The 17,209-nt window shown below is 36.1% G+C and overlaps 1 pseudogene; it reads right to left on the bottom strand.

The window, feature by feature from the left end:
* Positions 1–9,773: 9,773 nt before the first annotated feature.
* LOC100930411 lies at positions 9,774–11,274 on the bottom strand (annotated as a pseudogene).
* Positions 11,275–17,209: the final 5,935 nt, after the last annotated feature.

Genomic DNA, 17,209 nt, shown 5'->3' with positions numbered 1-17,209 from the left:
AGATGGCAGGTTGACCAATACATAACAATTTGATTCAGTCCAAAATAAGAATGACTTCCATTGTGATACCATGATTCACATAAGGTATTCTTGTGGAAGCCACATGACTACTTCTTAGGGAGGCTGAAAAGGGACCAAGTATTGAAAAGTAAGGTTGTCATGGTGGCAGGAGAATGGTATCAAAAAAAAGACTGGGACATTTAAGACAAACACACTCTTCTGGTGTTTTGTTAAATCCTGGTTGTAAACACGATTCTTGCTGGAGATTGAAGGTTGGGGGTACATGAGATTCTTTGCAAAGAATGTGAGATACGTTGTTCTAACTTGGTCAGTATTACTGAAATAATGTCAGGGGAAAAAAAGCTGTCTATTGTAGCCTTATGAAAAGAGACATAGAGAGTAGAAAAAAAAGGTGCTGGTGCTGGTAGTAGTGGTAGTAACTCTGCTCTCTGCCTTGGACAGAGAATAAATAGTATATTGTGTTCAATTCAGGTATCATACTATAAAAAAGCATTGACAGATTGGACTGTTATGTACAAAGGAAGGCAAGCATGATGGTGAAATGGATTAGCTATATGAATATAAGATGTTTATCCTGGATAAAGGATGACATTATACAAAAATGATGACTTTCTTCAAGTAGTTGAATGGCTGTCATTTGATAGAAGTATTGAACTTATTCCATTTAGCCCTGGGGGTCAGGACATACTTCAATATATAAAAGTTGCATAGACTAAGTATAAGGAAAAATACCTTAACAATGGGCCACCTTGAGAGTTAATGTTTTCCCATCACTAGAGCAATTTAAAGCACTAGCATCATTTAATTTTAAACTGGTGGCAAGAATAATGCTCCCTGCATGCACCCTCATTTCAATGACATCAACTATTTCAGTACACATACTGATATTTTAAATATATTTTTTCTTAATGTTTAAGATCCAAGACAAATGCCACATAGGTTACATTCTGTTCTTGTAATACTTTTATCTTTAGTGTCTAATAAAGTGTTTTTTTCCTAGTTGTATAATATGTGCTTGTGAATGGATGCTGTAGATTTTGAGTGAATAAAGAATAGGTGCTTAATAATCATTTATTGAATTGGAAAAAGGCTTGTTAGGAAATCCTGTCAGGAGGCCAAAGAGGATGATTTCCATCTCATCAAAAACATATATTCTTTTTTCAGCCTAGCAACAGCTTGACATCTGTCATGATCTGTATTACCTGAGTAATTATATGAATTTATTTTTGCAAAGCAGTTACATTTTTTCCTACAAATTAACTTTATTTTCAAAATCCTATCTCACTGCTTATTCAGAATTTCTGGAGAGTTTTATCTTAGGAATATTAAAAAATAATAATATTCCCCTACTTCTGGGATAGGAACTCACTATTTGACAAAAATTGCTGGGAAATTGAGAAATATTATAGCAGAAACTAGGTAATGACCAACACCTAACATCTTATGTCAAGATAAGATCGAAATGGTTTCATAATTTCATAATTTAGACATAAAGAGTGATATTGTAAGCAAATTAGAAGAACAAAAGGTAGTCTACCTCTCAGATCAGTAGAGAAGAAATGAATATGTAGCCAATGAAAAATTAGACTGTAACCTCCTACCCTGAGGCTACTGATTTCCAGGACCATACATATCAGTCTTCCCAGATACATATGGAGACAAGACCAATGTTAAAGGTGCCAAACAGCCTTTCTTTATTGGTGTTCTCAGCAGGGGTTAGCAGGAAGCAAGAGCAAGTATATGTATGTCTCTGCGACTCTCTCTCTCTCTGCATCCCTGAATCTCCTTCTCTCTGTATCCTTCTTCCCTATGTACTCAAAGCTGGCCATTTATATTTACTCTCCTCTGGGATTACCCTGTGCCCAGCCCACTCAGCACTGCCTAGGTGGATCCACAGAAGGGAGACACCTGGAGTTAGTGCATCCTAAGAGGAGATCTAACACCTCTAAGACACAACCTCCTGCCTCAGAGGCCAAGCCCCTTTTTACCTCCTGGGCCCACCCTACCAGCTGCCATGGCATACATGGAAATTCTCAGAAGGAAAGTTTCTAACACTAGACTATGTTATAAAATGCAAAATGGATAATTTTGATTATATTAAATTAAAAAGTTCTTGTACAAGCAAAACCAATGCAGAAAAGATTAGAATAGAAGCAGAAAACTGGGGGGGGAGGGGGGGGGGAAATTTACCAAGAGTTCCTTACTTCTAAAATATATTGAGAATTGACTCAAATTTGTAAGAATATAAGCGATTCTTCAATTGATAAATGGTCAAAGATATGAACAATTTTCAGATTGAAGAAATTAAAAAAAAAAATTCTAACCATAAGGAAAAGATGCTCCAAGTCATTATTAATCAAAGAAATGCAAATTAAGACAATTCTGTGGTATCACAAAACACCTATCAGATTGGCTAAGATGACAGGAAAAGATAATGATGAAGGTGAGAGGAGATATAGAAAAACTGTGACACTGATACATTATTGGTGGAGTTGTGAACTGAGGCAATCCTTCTGTAGAACAATTTGAAGCTATGCCCAAAGGGTTATCAAACTGTGCATACCCTTCGATCCAGCAGTATCTTTTCTGGGCCTGTATCCCAAAGAAATTATGAAGGAGGGAAAGTGACTCACCTGTGCAAAAATGTTTGTAGCAAGTCTATTTTGTAGTGGTAAGAAACTGGAAAATGAGTGTATATCCATCTGTTGGGGAATGGCTGAATAAGTTAGGATATATTAATGTAATGGAAATATTATTGTTCTATAAGAAATGATTGGCAGGCTGATTTTTTTTTCTTATTATTATAGCTTTTTATTTATAAGATATATGCATGGGTAGTTGTTCAGCATTGACAGTTGCAAAACCTTTTACCCTTCTTCCCTTTATCCCCGTCACCAGATGACAGGTTGACCTATACATGTTAAATATGTTAAAGTATATTTAAATACAATATATGTATACCTGTCCATACAGTTATTTTGCTATACAAAAAGAATCAGACTTTGAAATAGTGTACAATTAACCTGTGAAGGAAATCAAAAATGCAAGCAGACATAAACAGAGGGATTGGGAATTCTATGTAATGGTTCATAGTCATCTCCCAGAGTTTTTACCCTGGGTGTATATAACTGGTTCAGTTCATTACTGATCTATTGGAACTTATTTGGTTCATCCCATTGCTGAAGATGGCTAGGTCTATCAGAATCGATCATCATATAATATTGTTGTTGAAGTATATAATGATCTCCTGGTTCTGCTCTTTTCACTCAGCATCAGTTCATGTAAGTCTCTCCAGGGCCTTTCTGAAATCATCCTGTTGATCATTTCTTACTGAACAATAATATTCCATAATATTCATATACTATAATTTATTCAGCCATTCTCCAATTGATGGGCATAACTGATTTTAGAGAGACCTGAAGTGACTTACATGAATTGATGCTTAGTGAAGTGAGTTGTACACAACACCAGCAAGATTATGTGAAGATCATTTTTGATGGACATGACTCTTTTCAATAGCAAGGTGATTCAGGACAATTGCAATAGACTTGTGATGGAGGGAGCCATCTGAACCTAGAGAGAGGACTGTCATGATTGACTATGGATCACAACATAGTATTTTTACTTTTCTTGTTGTTGTTTGCTTGCTCTTGTTTTTTTCTCATTTTTTCATATGATTTTTCTTCTGCAGCATTATAAATGTGGAAATATGTTTAGAAGAACATTCTAAATGTTCAACATATGTTGGATTGCTAACTTTTTAGGGGAGGAGGTGGGGGAAGGGAGGGAGAAAAATTTGGAACACGAGGTATTGCAAGGGTGAATGTTGAAAATTATCTTTGAATATATTTTGATAATAAAAAGCTATTATTTAAAATTTTTAAAAATAAAATATTTCCCAAAATGGAGAGGGGGGTTTAGAAGAAAATATATCATTGAATCCTAGATGATTACATGTGGAAATGATCTTAGAACACAAAATCTTGAAATATAAAATCCAGAATGGAATCTTAAAACAATGGAAAGATAGAACATAGAACATAAGAGTTAAGGGAACTTAAAACATAGACTATCAGAATGTAAAATTTTGGAGCTTAAAAGTATTTTAAACATAGAGTGTTGGAGATGGTATATGTTCCATTACTTTACAAAATGAGGAAGTTGTGGCCTGGAGAAACTAAAATATCCACCCTCACACAGTAAATTAATGGCATAGGACTACAATTTAGGGCTCCTTTAGAAGCTCCTTCTAAACTACTCCTTACTATCACATTTATTCCTCTGAGATAGCCAAGTTTCAAATATAGTTAACACTTACAAGAAACAAATTCTCAGCCTACCCAAAATGTTTGACAGAAAGAAAGACAGAGAGACAAAAGTCAGAAAGACAGAGAAGACAGAGACAGAAAGAGACAAATATAAAGACAGAGAAACATAGAGGCACAGTAAGAGAAACAAAGAGCTACACGGCGACAGGGACAAAAAAAGAGAGACTGGAGACAGACACAGAGACCTTGACAGAGAAAAGAAGGAGACAGGGACAGAGAGAAGAAGACAGAGACAAATAGAGAGAGACAAACAGAGAAGTAGAAAGAATGAGCGAGAGAGAGCGAGAGAGAAAGAGAGAGAGAGAGGAAGAAAGAGGGAGAGGAGAAAGAGATCAACCTAATAATGTCTTATATCTTTAGATTTAATAATCTTGAAAGAATCGGAGGCTTGGAGAAGCTGCAGTGTAGTTGTTTTTTTTTTTTTTTTTTTTTTTTTTTTTTTTCCTCAGTTCATGTCATTTTTATATATTTCGGATTTATCTTTAGGTTCATGACCCTACTAGAGGCTGAAAAACCAATCAGAAACCCCAGAGCCAGTGTGAAATGCTAGCTTTCAATTTTATTAGAATCTCCTGGAAGTAAAGCTAAAAACAAACAAAACAAACAAACAAACAAACAAACAAACAAAAAAAAAAACGGTATGCAGTGTTACAGATTTCTCCTACACTGAATACAAGGCTGTGAAATGTCATTAGAAATTGCAAAAAAAATTAAAAATTAAAAAAAATATACAAGAATATGTGTTTATGTGGTCATATACCTGAATAATGTTTTTTGTGCTATCCTTATAATGAGCCATGACAAGAACTGAATAGAAGGAAGATTCTATTGAAAAAAGCACACAGCATTTTCAATGATCCAAAACTTCTAGGTCTTGAAAAAGACTATTTTTTGGTCATAAATTTTCTCTCTGTGATATTCCATGGTATATGACTTTGCATCATGGAACACAACAATCCCAAAAGATTCATGACAAGTGACCCTGACAGTAATAGAAAGATACCCTATGGTGGGTACCAATAGGCTGCAACATATTAGCATCAATGCATTGTTTGTGAGAAGGGTTATAAAAAAAATAAAAATCAAGCAATTGTATAGCCAGCCATAAAGAAAAAAGTAAAAGAAAATAAAATATAACCTTAGGACTACATTGGTAAGCCCAAATATTAAAAGGACCAAAAGAAGTCTTCAAGCATGATAAGTTGATCCTTTATGGAAGATTCAGAAAGACACACAAAAATAAAATTGGATATGGATTGTAAAGATCTCTCCCTCTGCAATGACAGAGATTCACTTGTGTCGTATCCCTGAGAGATCCACATATGTTAAGCTTTATGTCTGATTGCCTTTATAATTTCCAATCTGACTGCCTTTCTGGGCTTTATTATGGTCTCCAAAAACTCATCATTTTATAAGATCACAGAAATTCTGTAATTTTTTTTCTTTGTAAATAAATTATCTATTAACACCTATACTAGCTGTTAACTGGTATTTTAGTTGGTTAAATATTTCTAGTTAGATAATTCTCAGTTTTTCAAATGAAGCTCAATTAAAGCTTCAAGCAATCACAGAAACATAGAATAAGAATGCTCAGCATCATTCCCGTCCCTAGTTTAATTTCTTTTTACAGCCATCTCTGTAAAGTAGAAGGCCTTCCTCTTCCACTTCAGAAAGGAAAAAAAGGGAAGGTGGAAGGGGAACGGAGACAAGAAAAAAGGAAGGACATATAGAATCATTGGAGGAAGCAAAAAAGGAACAAATCTGTCCTCTCCACTCCTCCCCCACATCCCACAAGGCCTTTCCAATAGTTCTAGTATGAATTTCATTGTTGAGAAATCCTCAGGCATTAGATAAGCATTATCCATCCACCCAAGAATGGTTTATTTGTTTTCTCAGATCAATTCTTCTCTTCTTGACTCAATCAGACACGTACACCTCATAAAGAAATCAAGACATAGTTGCATCTTTACTGTTAATTTACCACCTCATTAACACTTTGTGATTGCATTCTGGGTTTTCAATGACATCAGTTGATATAAGGGGCTTACCCCCTTTTCTTTACATATGTATACCCAAATTAAATGCATGGTAGTTTTCTATGTTTAAAAACAAATCACATTCAAAAACATAAAGCCTGCCTGCATCCTGTTTCTTACCACTGCCAGTAAACAGCATTGTATCTCTACATAATCATATATATATATATATATATATATATATATATATATATATATACACATATATATTTATTCATATTTATATTTATATGCATAGAATTGGAAAGGAAATCAAGGAATGTTTGGTCTACTCACCAGATAAAACTTAACTCAGTACACTATCCATAACAGGTAACTGTCCATCCTCCATTTACAAACCTCTTAAAATGGAGAAAGAATACTACTGTATTCTACTCTTTGACAAGAACAAATATTAGGAAGATGCTGGTATTAGTCTACACAAATATCATTTGCTTGAAAACTCTACAATTGTTGCTTAACTTCTGTTTATCTCAGTTTCTTCAACAATGAATATAATAATAGCATCTTCATCTTAGATTTGATATGAGATAATCTTTGTAAAAGAAATTAGTATAGTATTTTGCACATAATAGGTGGCATATAAATATGCTTATTCCTTTTGCATAGCTGGGAGTCTTTCAGGTGTTTCCCATTATAGCATTTTCTTTCTTCTCTGAAGAAAACACCTTGAAGCAGGAAGAAGTCAGATTAAGGTAAAGGATAGATAGAATCTGGTCAACTGGTTGTACATTTTAGATAATCCCAACTGTGGCAAAATTTAGAATATAGGAAACACTTGGATTTAAAAAAATGAGCAAATAATATTACATTGCATATTATTAGATGCGCAATGTGGGTCATGGTGCAAAATTGCAGGGAAAAAACAAACCAAAAAAACTGTAAATGCCTTTAGTCTTTGAGATAATGTTTATAACTGGGACCTTTAATGCAAATCTTGCTTTACAAAATGTCTTTCAGGACTCAGCAGCACACCTCAATATCTGTCTTTTTTTTTTTTTTTTTTTTCAGTTCATCTCTTTTTTCCTGTGTTATTTCTGCAGTCCCAAATCTTTCTAGGGTGGTTTTATAAGCCCCTGATACATCTAGAAACACACATCATCCCTCTGCCTCTGAAGATCAGCTCACTTAGTGCCCAGTTCTTCTTGTTATTCTGCTCTTAAAAACTGTATGTATTTTCAAAAATAATATGGCTTTCTAGTATGGCTCAAGTATTCGTTCTAGTCTAAGATTGTGATAATTTAAAATTACTGTCAGGGCCGAAAGAAAATGTTTGTCTCTGTAAACAATAAATCCCAAGATGGGATTCAGTTTTCAAATTTCAGTTACATTTTTTAGAGGAGATTGCATGTCTGTAAGCAATTAGACCAGATAGAATATGGTGGATAAAGGAGTCATCAAGGTAAAGTATTCAACAAATATCTGAAGAAGGTGTAATCACTTTCACTCTGAAGGAATTAGGGTAGGATTCTAGGATGATGTAGCATTTGAGCTAGACCTGAGGCAGAAGGAGTAGGGTGGAGGTTAAAGAAAAGATAGAGATAAAGATAAAGAAACAGAACAGCCCAATTACACAGTTGCATTAATTATCTTCTATTTAAGTCCAGCTAGTCTTTTCACAGAAGCTTTTTCAAATTGTTTTCTCTCTTAAATTTCTGTCCTATCATCATTTTCTATACTAACCACCTTGAATTCTTCCCTTCCAAAAATAGGAAGCAACCAGTAGATAACCTAGATTCCCCTCCTTCAATGAGTAAAGGACAGAGAAAGGGGATCAAAGCAGTTTTACATATAATTTTTCATAGATCTTTTCAAGATCACTAACTTTGCAGTCATAGCCATTGATTCTTCCAGTGCCCAAAGATATAGTTCATATGGGCTCTTTGATTTGAACTCACCAAAGGCAACATGGTGTTCTTTTATTATCATGTTACTTACCGTAACTATTAACTCCCTATTAACATTTTCTTCTGTCCTTTACATTTTAAACATTATTCTGCTTGAACAGAGAAAAAAAAGATGACATAGGAATTCAATGTTTCTTCCTTCATAGTAATTCATATCCATTCCCCTTCAATGTTAGCAATTGGCTCTAAACATTCTTTGAAATTTGTTTTCTCTAATAAAGTTAACAGTATAACAGTGTTTTTTTGTTTTTTGTTTTTTTTTTTAACAAGGTTCATTCTGAATTTTACAGCTCCTAAAATTATCCTTATAGCTCCATGCCTTGTTGTTGAATTCAAAAGCCATTACCTTTATTCATTACCCTCTTCTCTTTATGTTGATTTAAAATTGAAGGTGACTAATGAGGTCCCTATGCTCATACAATGTATTTATTTGGTAAATCTTTTTCCCCCTTTCCTTTACATCAGATTCTTTTTTTCTTTGTGTCTTCAGAATTTTATTCTTTAAGTCTTCTATCTATCCTGGGGAAAACAGAGTGAGGAATTGGTCCTCTGATTTTGTTGATATAAAAACCTCCCAGGTAAGGAAATTTCCTTTATCAATATCTACCCTTAGATGATTAAATAAAGCTTTACTAGGTTAAATAACTTGCCCAGGCTTTCAGAGCCAGTATGTATCAGAAGTAGAACTTGAATTCAAGTCTTTCTTTCTTCCTTGTTAGTTCTCCTTTCTTAGTGTGGAGAGGAGATAAAAGGAGAAAAACAAAAAAACAAAAAGGAATAAAACAAAAAAGGAAAAAAAAATAGAATCCTAATCAGCAAATAGATTATTCAAAACTGAAATGATCTTCCTTAGGAGAAAGTGGGTAGCAATTTAGTAAAATTTCTCAAGAGAATATTGAATGAGGACTTTTTGAGAAGTATTCTTTGAGGGATTTCTCTGTTAGGTACCAGTTTTATTCATCAACATGGAGGTCCTTTCTAAGAATCTGTTATCCTGTTCCACTTAGTAAATATTTTAAGAATTCAAGAATCTATTTTTATGATTCCTCCTAATATTGCTATTCTACACAATAAATTTGGATTTGAGGAGTACTTTAGGAGAGGTCTAATACCACCAAATCAATGCTATTTTTTTTAATAATTATAACTTTTTATTGACAGAACCCATGCCTGGATATTTTTTACATTATCCCTTGCACTCACTTCTGTTCCGACTTTTCCCCTCCCTCCCTCCACCCCCTCCCCCAGATGCAGTCCTATACATGTTAACTATGTCCCAGTATATCCTAGATACAATGTATGTGTGCAGAACCAAACAGTTTTCTGGTTGCACAGGGAGAATTGGATTCAGAAGGTAAAAATAACCCGGGAAGAAAAACAAAAATGCAAGCAGTTTACATTCATTTCCCAGTGTTCTTTCTTTGGGTGTAGCTGCTTCTGTCCATCATTGATCAATTGAAACTGAGTTAGATCTTCTCTTTAAGGACATTTTTATTTACATTACAATACAGTGAGCTGAGGACATATATATATAACCTGACAAATGACAAAAAATAGACACCCTCCCCTTCCTGGGCTGCTCTTGGGACCTTCAGTCGTCTTCTTTCTCAATGTAGCTTTTGGCCGCGCAGCAGCACCTGTCGGGCCAGGTAGCGGTCTCGGGCCGACATCACCATCTCTTGGCGGCTGCGCTTTGCAAACTTGCTCAGCACCTCACGGGGCTTCTCTGCCCCCTCCTCGTGCTGGCGTTTGGAGGCCCCCTCTGCGTCCCCCCGAGGCAGCCCGTCTCGAGCCCCAGGCCCCGCGCTCCCCTCGCTCTGCGAAGGCCCGAGGCCCGGCTCCTTGTCCCTGCTTCTCTCCGGGCAGTCTGCCCGGGCCTCTGGGCAGCCTCGGCCTCCTCCCGCTCCGGATCGTCCTAAGGGTCTCCACTGTTTCTCCTCCGGGCTGGCTCTGGCTCTCGGTCCCGGGGAGCCTGCTTCTCCCCACCATGTTCCCGCCTCTGCCTCAGTCCTTCTCTCTTCCCCCTCTCCCCTGCCTCTTCCGGACGTGGTCTTTACCGCTGTCCTCCCTGAGCTTGTACTTCTCGGCTTGTTCTTTCTGGCTAGCGCCGTCATGGGAACGTTGGTCCCGACGCCGGACTGCGCGGTCCCCCCCAGCTGGGTCGCTGCCCCCGGCCCTGCAGCTCCTGTGGCCGGCCCCCGGTCCTCCCCCGAGGACCTAGAATGCCGGCGGCCCCGGCCGGCCCCGTTCTCCTCCTCCTCACTGCCCTCCTCCTCCAGGTCGCTGTCCGCGTCCGGATTTTCCTCTTCCTTCACTCTGGTTTCGGGCCTGGCTCTATCCTCCCGGACTCCGCCTCTGGATTCCGTTCCTCCAAATAACCCCGCGGCTTCTCCTCCTTTATCCCAGAGCTGGCTTCCCAAAGGCTTGCATTTAGGGACTTCCTCTTCTCCAACTGTTTGATTTAAAAAGTGTCTATAAAAATCCACTGAGATCCTTCTGCTTGGTTACATCCAGTCGAGCCTCCAGGGCAGCGGCTCTCCTCTCTCTTTCTGCCTCAGCTCGAATGCCTCTTTATCATCAAATTCTCCCTTCTCCATTTCTCATTCTCTCTGAATCTTCTTCTCCATTTTTTTCTCTTGTTCTTTTTTCATATTTCCACCGCTTTTAGTAGGTTGTGAATGTACTTGGGCTTTCTGTCTTTTACTGAAAGCAAGTTAGGATTACTTTCTTCCTTCTTCCTCTGCATGTCATCATGAATACTGTCATATTCCTACAGTGGCACCTTCTGCTAGGGCCTTCGGAATTTCAAGTTTAGTCTGCTTCATCACTCGCTTCTTGAAGGCTTCTTTCTGAAGGCCGTCATTCACGGAGTTCTCCTTGTCAGTCATTGTCCAACACCGATGGCTTCTGCAAAATAGGCTTCTGCAACTGCAGTGCTTTCCTAGGCAAAATGATCCCATATTGCCTGCCTGGGGCCTCCATCTTGCTCTGGCCTATGCTCGATGCTGGCGCAGTAGAGTAAAGCTAACGTTTTAAAGCAGGTTTCTTGGGGTTCTTCTGAAGGCAGCCTTACTTTCAGTTCAAAGTAATAATCGCCTCAAATGCAGCCAAGTGTTAAAAGTTCAAATCCTTTGTCTCCTTCAAAATAGCCAGGTTGGAGAGATCTTGTTGCTTGTCCTTTGCCTCTGCCAGCTTCAGCCTCCAGCTCCCTCTAAATCTCCAGTTTGAATCTCCTGACTGAATCCTGGCTCTGTCAATCTCTTGAACTGACTCCTCCACTGACTCTTGACTGAGGCTCTAAGAGCTTCTTATATATAACCTCTTAAAGGTGTGAACTCAAAGGTTGACTCCTCCTCTGAGAGTGGGATTGTAGGTTTCTGACTTGTGAATCTCCCGGACTTGTGAACTCTAATGTGTGAGCTCATGTGTGAACTTCCTACCAATACTTATTATTGTTGTTCAGTTGTCTGACTGTGAAAATCCCCTGAGATTTTCTTGGCAAAGATACTAGATTGGTTTTCTATTTCCCTCTCCAGTTCATCCTATAGTTGAGGAACTGAGATAAACAAGGTTAAGTTACATGCTTAGGATTACACAGCTAGTAATGATGTAAAGCTCTTCCTTTTTTCTGGTAAATTTATTTTTAATACACATTGTTTATGAATTATGTTGGGAGACAAAAATCAATGCAAAAATGAAAAACCATGGGAGAGAAAAACAGAAAAAGGAAGTGAACATGGTATGTGTTGATCTATATTCAGCCTCTTTTCTCTTTTTGAATGCAGATGGCATTTTCTGACCAAAGTTTTTTGATATTGCTTTGGATCCATAAACTACTAAGAAGAACCAAGTCTTTCATAGTTGATCATCACATATACTTATTGTTACTGTGTACAATATATTACTGGTTCTGTTTATCACACTCACCATCAGTTGTGTAAATCTTTCCAGACCTTTCTAAAATCAGTTTGTTCATCTTTTTTGTAGAACAGTAATATTCCATTATCTTCATATAGCACAACTTTTGTAGCCATTCCCCAATTGATGGGGAAATTTCCAATTTTTTGCTACCACAAAAAGAATTGCCACAAACATTTTTGTAAATATGGGTCCTTTTCCCTCCTTTATAATTTTCTTGGCATACAGATCCAGTAGTGGCATTTCTGGGTTAAAAGATATGCACACTTTGATAGCCATTTGGGCATTATTCCAAATTGCTCTTCAGAATGACTGGGTCATTTCACAATTCCACCAATGATGCATTAGTGTCCCAGTTTTTCCACATCCCCTCCAACATTCATCATTATCATTTCCTGTCATCTTAGCAAATCTGACAGGTGTAAGGTGGTATCTCAGAGTTTTTAAATTTGCATTTCTCTAATCAATAGTGAGAGCATTTTTTCATATAAATATAGATGGCTTTAATTTTGTCATCAAAAATTGTCTGTTCATATCCTTTGGGGAATTAATCAACTGGGGCGTGCCTTGTATTCTTTTTTTGGGTAAATTTATTTACTTTTATTTTTTTATTATTTTTTTAAATAATTATAACTTTATTGACATAACCCATGCCTGGGTAATTTTTTACAACATTATCCCTTGCACTCACTTCTGTTCCGACTTTTTCCCTCCTTCCCTCCACTCCCTCAGCTAGATGACAAGCAGTCTTATACATGTGAAATAAGTTATAGTATATCCTAGATACAATATATGTGTGCAGAACCAAACAGTTCTCTTATTGCACAGGAAGAATTGGATTCAGAAGGTAAAAATAACCCGAAGAAAAACCAAAATGCAAACAGTTTACATTCATTTCCCAGTGTTCTTTCTTTGGGTGTAGCTGCACCTATCCATCATTGATCAATTGAAACTGAGTTAGATCTACTCTTTGTCGAAGAAATCCACTTCTATCGGAACACATCCTCATACAGTATCATTGTTGAAGTCTATAATGATCTCCTGGTTCTGCTCATTTCACTCAACATCAATTCATGTAAGTCTCTCCAAACCTCTCTGTATTCATCCTGCTAGTTATTTCTTACAGAACAATAACATTCATATACCACAATTAATCCAACCATTCTCCAATTGATGGGCATCTATTCATTTTCCAGTTTCTAGCCATTACAAACAGGGCTGCCACAAACATTTTGGCACATACAGTCTCTTTCCCTTCTTTAGTATCTCTTTGGGGTATAAGCCCAGTACTGGCAGTGCTGGATCAAAGGATATGCACACTTTGATAATTTTTTGGGCATAATTTCAGATTGTTCTCCAGAATGGTTGGATTCATTCACAACTCCACCAACAATGCATCAGTGTCCCTGGTTTCCTGCATCCCCTCCAACATTCATCATTTTTTCCTATCATCTTAGCCAATCTGACAGGCGTGTAGTGGTATCTCAGAGTTGTCTTAATTTGCATTTCTCTGATCAATAGTGATTTGGAACACTCTTTCATATGAGTGGAAATAGTGTCAATTTCATCATCTAAAAATTGTCTGTTCATATCCTTTGACCATTTATCAATTGGAGAATGGCTTGATTTCTTATAAATTAGAGTCAATTCTCTATATATTTTGGAAATGAGGCCTTTATCAGAACCTTTAACTGTGAACATGTTTTCCCACTTTGTTGTTTCCCTTCTAACCTTGTTTGCATTAGTTTTGTTTGTACAAAGGCTTTTCAATTTGATATAATCAAAATTTTCTATTTTGTGATCAATAATAATCTCTATTTCATCTTTGGTCATAAATTTCTTCCTTCTCCACAAGTCTGAGAGATGAAGTATCCTATGTTCCTCTAGTTTATTTATAATCTCGTTCTTTATACCTAAATCATGAACCCATTTTGATCTTATCTTGGTATACGGTGTTAAGTGTGGGTTCATGCCTAAATTCTGCCATACTAATTTCCAGTTATCCCCGCAGTTTTTGTCAAATAATGAATTCTTATCCCCAAAATTGGGATCTTTGGGTTTGTAAAACACTAGATTGCTATAGTTGACTATTTTGTCTTATGAACCTAACCTATTCTACTGATCAACTAATCTATTTCTTAGCCAATACCAAATGGTATTGTTGGTGAGTGTTACTATAATATAGTTTTAGATCAGGTACAGCTAGGCCACCTTCATTTGATTTTTTTTTTCATTAATTCCCTTGAGATTCTTGACTTTTTGTTCTTCAATATGAATTTTGTTGTTATTTTTTTCTGGATCATTAAAATATTTTCTTAGGAGTCTGATTGGTATAGCACTAAATAAATAGATTAGTTTAGGGAGTATTGTGATCTTTATTATATTCGCTCAGCCTATCCAAGAGCACTTAATATTTTTCCAATTATTTAAATCTGATTTTATTTGTGTGGAAAGATTTTTGTAATTTGGCTCATATAATTGCTGACTTTCTTTGGTAGATAAATTCCCAAATATTTTATGCTATGGACCGTTATTTTGAATGGAATTTCTCTTTGTTATCTCTTGCTGTTGGATTTTGTTGATGATGTATAAAAATGCTGAGGATTTATGGGGATTTATTTTGTATGCTGCAACTTTGCTAAAGTTATGAATTATTTTTAATAGCTTTTGAGTAGAATCTCTGGGGTCCTCTAAGTGTACCATCATATCATCTGCAAAGAGTGATAGTTTAGTTTCCTCATTACCTACTCTAATTCCTTTAATCTCTTTCTTGGCTCTTATTGCCGAGGCTAGCTTTTCTAATACAATATTAAATAATAATGGTGATAGTGGGCAATCTTGTTTCACTCCAGATCTTACTGGGAAAGGTTCCAGTTTTTCCCCATTGCATATGATGCTTACTGACAGTTTTAAATATATGCTCCTAACTATTTTAAGGAAAATTACATTTATTCCTATCCTCTCAAGTGTTTTTATTAGGAATGGATATTGGATTTTATTAAATGCTTTTTCTGCATCTATTGAGATGATCATATGGTTTTTGTTAATTTGGTTATTGATATAGTCAATTATGCTAATAGTTTTCTTTTTGAACCAGCCCTGCATTCCTGGTATGAATCCTACTTGGTCATAGTATATCACCCTGGGGATGATTTTCTGTAATCTTTTTGTTAATATTTTATTTAAGATTTTAGCATCAATATTCATTAGGGAGATTGGTCTATAATTTTCTTTCTCTGTTTTCAACCTACCTGGTTTAGATATCAGTACCATGTCTGTGTCATAAAAGGAATTTGGTAGGACTCCTTCAATCCCTATTTTTTCAAATAGTTATATAGCATTGGAGTTAATTGTTCTTTAAATGTTTGGTGGAATTCACATGCAAATCCATCTGGTCCTGGGGATTTTTTCTTAGGGTGTTGGTTAATAGCTTGTTCTATTTCTTTTTCTAAAATGGGACTGTTTAGTGTATTTACTTCTTCATATTTTTGAAGGTATTCTTCCATTTCATTTAAGTTGTCGAATTTATTGGCATAAAGTTGGGCAAAGTAACTCTTAATTATTGCTCTAATTTCCTCTTCATTAGTAGCAAGTTCTCCCTTTTCATTTTTAAGACTAACAATTTGATTTTCCTCTTTCCTTTTTTTAATCAAATTTACTAAAGGTCTGTCTAGTTTATTGGTTTTTTCATAGAACCAACTCTTAGTTTTATTAATTAATTCAATAGGTTTTTTTACTTTCGATTTTATTGATCTCTCTTTTTATTTTTAGAATTTCAAATTTAGTATTTGACTGAGGGGTTTTAATCTGTTCCTTTTCTAGCATTTTTAGTTGCAAGGCCAATTCATTGACCTTCTCTTTCTCTATTTTATGCAAGTAGGCCTCTAGAGACATGAAATTTCCCTTATTACCGCTTTGGCTGCATCCCATACATTTTGGTATGATGTCTCATTATTGTCATTTTCTTGGTTGAACTTATTAATTATGTCTATGATTTGCTGTTTCATCCAATCATTCTTTAGTATGAGATTATTTAGTTTCCAATTATTTTTTGGTCTGTTTTCCCCAGGCTTTTTGTTGAATGTAATTTTCACTGTATTGTGGTCTGAAAAGGATACATTTACTATTTCTGCCTTACTGCATTTGAGTTTGAGGTTTTTAATGTCCTAATATATGGTCAATTTTTGTATAGGTTCCATGAACTGTTGAGAAGAAAGTGTACTCTTTTCTATCTCCATTTAATTTTCTCCTGAGATCTATCATATCTAATTTTTCTAGTATTCTATTTACCTTTTTGTCTTCTTTTTTATTTATTTTGTGGTTCGATTTATCTAATTCTGAGAGTGCAAGGTTGAGATCTCCCACTATTATACTTTTGTTGTCTATTTCTTCTTGCAGCTCTCTTAATTTCTCTTTTAAGAATTTAGATGCTATACCACTTGGTCCATATATGTCTAATATTGATATTGCTTCATTATCTATGCTACCCTTTAGCAAGATATAGTGCCCTTCCTTATCTCTTTTAATTAGATCAATTTTTGCTTTTGCTTGATCTGAGATCAGGATGGCTACCCCTGCTTTTTTGACTTCACCTGAAGCATAGTAGATTCTGCTCTAACCTTTTACCTTTACTCTGTATGTATCTCCCTGCTTCAGGTGTGTTTCCTGTATACAACATATTGTAGGATTCTGGCTTTTAATCCATTCTGCTAATCGCTTCCTCTTTATGAGGGAGTTTACCCCATTCACATTTATGGTTAAAATGACCAATTCTGTATTACTTGCTATCTTGTTAATTGCTTTTTATGCTTTTCTCCCTTCCTTCCCCTTTACCCCCCTCCCCAGTATTAAGCTTGTGAGCACCACTTACTTCTCACAGCCCTCCCTTTTTAGTATCCCTTCTCCTGCCTTAGAGTTCCTCCCCGTATTTTACTACTTTTTCTCACAATTTCTGTATTCCCTTCCACTTAGCTTATTCCTTCACTTTTCACTTTTCTCT

This window comes from Sarcophilus harrisii, chromosome 1 (assembly GCF_902635505.1).
Source record: "Sarcophilus harrisii chromosome 1, mSarHar1.11, whole genome shotgun sequence".
NCBI lineage: Eukaryota > Metazoa > Chordata > Mammalia > Dasyuromorphia > Dasyuridae > Sarcophilus > Sarcophilus harrisii.
This window is presented reverse-complemented; position numbering and strand designations above follow the sequence as displayed.